Below are 4,227 nucleotides of genomic sequence, written 5' to 3' on the forward strand. Positions count from 1 at the left end.
ACAAATTAAACAATAACTTAAATATTTAAAAAAAAAAACTAATGCATGACATAAGGATAATGTTTTAAACAAGGAGGTTAAGAACAAGAAGAAAAACAAGGATATATAAATTTCAATGAATAACAAACAATAAATTTGATTAGGTTGAGTTAAAATTTAAGCAAAAACATTCAGAATATCTAATCTGATCTTATATATAGGTTGTATTAGATCATTTATATTATATCTTCATAGATTCATAACTTTCATTTTGTAATATTTTCTAAGTGCAACAACTGAAAAAGAAAACCTGGAGCTAATAACCCTATATTATCTTTTCCTTTCACTAATTGATCTCAGTTTTGGTTTCTCTAACTAGTTTTCTTCGATCACAACTACAAAATTATCAATAGGTACAGCTCAATTGACAATACTTTTCTAAATAAGCACTATAAATTAATACACACAACCAATAGACCACGTTTATTAAATGTTCCTATAATTGTGATAATTGGAAAGACTCAACTTTCAGTGTCTATAAAAACATCATTTGAAATTATATACAAGTAACGTGTACTAACTAAATCTACTTATTTTAAAGGATGTGTTGTGATATCTAAACTTTTTTTCTACTTATAATTTTTTTTACAGCTAACTTTTAATGTTGATACATCTTGCAAGACTTATGTATTAAAGGAGGCACGTTGCTTAGGAATTTTAGAACTAGCTTGGCCAATAAGTATCTAAAGGATGAAAATGGAATACAATCCAAATGCAATATATTTATCCTTTAATTTGTGAAAAAACCCTACAAAATAAGAAGAGAGCATAAAACTCTAAGTACTCTTACATGGGCTCGCTGAAGGGGTATGCACGCCTAGACTAAGAAATGCTAAGTTAATATATAAATAAATACACAACATACAAGTTTCTAATATTGATTTCTAACTAGTTTGATTTTTTTTCACAAAAATTAGATAAAGGAATCACGATCAAATGTTAATAACATTCCCTATCAAGCATGCTCGTGTGAACAAGGGCGAAGAAATTGAAAATGAAGATGTTCAACAAGTTTGGAACAAATGTGAGTAATATCTTTTCATATCATATTTATGCATGTGAAATGAGAATAAGTGTGATATGTTTGATTATTGTTTAGGTGATATTGTCACAACACATTCTCAATGTATTCCAAAATCAATTTATGATCAAACACAAAGGGTTCTCCTCAAAGTCATATAATCAAACACATCGTATTTATCAGACCAGCCAAGTCACACTTGTTATCAACAAAACAGGAAAGGAAAATATAAAGGAAAAGAGGAAAAAAAACTCTTTTGGGGGGAACTAGATTGTTGCTTTAATTTCCCGGCTTCTTGTGTCTTCTTCATCGTCTACATCAATGCCTAGCATACACAAGAGCATAAAATACTCGAGCAAACAAATTAACCCAATTTTTATGTAAAGAAACAAAAATTTGAGGATTGAAAATTGAAAAACATAATCATAAAAACAAAAAACAGAAAATTAAAATAGAAAATTGAAAAACATATACAAAACCAAATAAAGAAATTAATTGCAAAACATGAGCACATCAACCAAACAATAGTTTCAATATGCAGAATGATTGAAATGAATTTCCCAAATAACCTTTCCCTCGGATCATTTTTGTTGCAAGATCACTTAGTACTCTCATAAGATGATGAATACTACTTTCCCTGTTCTCTAAGGTAAAATCGCTCAAATCCCTCTTGTTGCGCCTATCTAAGCCTGAGACACCTTACCCAATCCCTGGCCTAAGAATGTATCAAAACTTGCATTAAGAACTAGAACATTGGAGGCCAAACACGCAATCTCATCCCTAGTGACTTGCAATATCTCGGTTGATTTAGCTAGTTTAGTTGCTGAAATCTCATCCACAAGACATTTCAACAACTAAATCATGTTCTTAGGCGTACCCCAAAACAAGCACTAAGCACAAATCAAACCAGTGGAAAGTATAAACATTTGTAGGTAAAATGCATAAAAGAAACACAAACAAAATAAATATACAATTGCCAAAAAATTATATTTTTCCTATTTTTTAAAGTTAGAACACTTAGATCCCTCTTATTGTGCTTATCTAAATATGACGAACCATCACCCAATCCCTTGGTGTAAATAGTGCATCAAACTCTCCTTAAGTTTCAAAACAGTTAATCCAAACACAATGCCATATCTGGTGATTTGCACATCTGGTTTGATTTAGTTAGTTCCAATACAGAAATTTTATCCTTAAGAACTTTCAATAACTACATCAAGCTCTAAGGCATATCCCAAGACAATCATTAAGTTCAAACTAAATCATGAAAAGTGTTAAAGACTAAATCCAACTGCATATAAAATAACATTAAAATACAAAATACCCAACAAAGCCTAAAAGAATCGAAAATGCCCAAATTGCCTCGTGTTGAACACAAGTCCCTAGCAACAACGCCAAAAACTTATTAGTTGCAAAAGCAATGTCAAGTGCACCGATCGCAGCGTAGCAAGTGATAAATATCATTCTCTCCCAAGGGACTTGTGCAACACATGACAATTTTTCCTTTCATAACTCAATTAGACATTAAAAGTTCACAAAAACACAAGAAAATCTTTTTGGTATTTTTATCAAACATTTGGTGTGCAAGAAATTTAACATTGAGTATTTACAATTTGTTAGGAGTAAATTTCATCCATTTCACTCTTGTGCATTGACAAACATCTCAATTCCAAATTCAGGTCAAAATCAACTCACCATTATACTAAAATCCTATCCCTAGTGACTTTGAGCCTATAATAACTTATCAAGTTCCAATTCCATGAATCTTCAACAAGCAACCATGCATTAAGTTCAAGAGTCTTAAGATTACTAATGTATCATGTTCTATCCCTAGATACATGCTCCATTAGGTATTCAATTTTAGTTCTAAGTTCAAGTCATATTTTCCAATACATCAAGAATCAAAATTCAAACCATGGGTGGCCAAACCAAAGCAAGCATTAAGCATAGATATAAATACTAACATTGAAATGGAAAAAGTATTTATATTAACATTACAAAATACATAAGATTCAATTTATTACATTTAATCTCAACAAATAGGAAAAGCCCGCCATGGTGGAAAACTTAGGGTTCTAAAAAATTGAAGAGATAAGGAAAAAATTGAAATCATGGAGAGATGTTTGGCCTTTTCCAAGGTTCTTTGCAGTCGTTCAATGCTTCAATCACGCTTCTCCTTCGCATTTCCATCTTAAATTCGTGATCATCTTCTTCCTCAACCCAAAAGGGCCAAAATCACCATTGATGAAGATTGAAGCTCAAAGAGGAAAAAGGATAATGTAGGTCAAGAATGAAGTGTAGGAGGAGAAGAATCTCCAAAACCTTTGCGAAAACATGACTAAATACCCATTTTACACGTTTTTGGTTTGACATACTCGCCCAGCGAAAAAGTCAACTCGCCCAACGAGTGAACAATGTTGGTCAACCCATGAACAATGATAGTCAACGTTTGCACAGTGTCAGTCAATGCATGAACAGTTCGGTCAAAAAATGAACAGTGTCGATCAACGTGTGAATAGTGAACAAGGAATAGTGAATAGTGTCTCGTCGAAATAATTATGTTTGCTCATTTTGTTCGCAGCATTGTACATGACTCTTATGGCACCTAATGTGAGTATTCACTTAAAATCCATCTTTTGTTGTCCAATCATACTTCCTTGAGTTCAGACTTGTTTTCTTTCACCAAATTGTTTCCTATTTTCTTGTTTCACACTCAAAGAGAGATTAGAGGTAAAACAAGCATATATTAACTAAAACACAAGAAAACATTGAAACACACTAAACTTGGAGGTAAAATTTATGAAGAAATTGATTTATTCATCAAAATATATACACAAAAACATGTAAAATTAAATATTATCAGTTATTGTAACATCCCAAAAATACAGCAAAATAAACTATATAATAGAATAATTACATTTAATAATATTTCAGTTCAGTCTTACACTAGAAAAACGTACGGTTCTGGCCGAACGGCCTTACAGAAAGATTACAACTAAAACTGCACAGGATAAGCAAAACTGACCAAACAGTTTACAAAAGTTTATACCGAACGATCAATTGAAATCAAAAGAGAAGGTGATCGAACGACCACCTCACTAAAAAACTAGACTACTAACCGAACTTCCTACTATTCGGCCTTAACTTCAACTTCAATCAAATTTTCT

This window comes from Vigna umbellata, chromosome 1, assembly GCF_029865625.1.
Source record: "Vigna umbellata cultivar VRB3 chromosome 1, Vumbellata_1.0, whole genome shotgun sequence".
In the NCBI taxonomy this organism is placed as follows: domain Eukaryota; kingdom Viridiplantae; phylum Streptophyta; class Magnoliopsida; order Fabales; family Fabaceae; genus Vigna; species Vigna umbellata.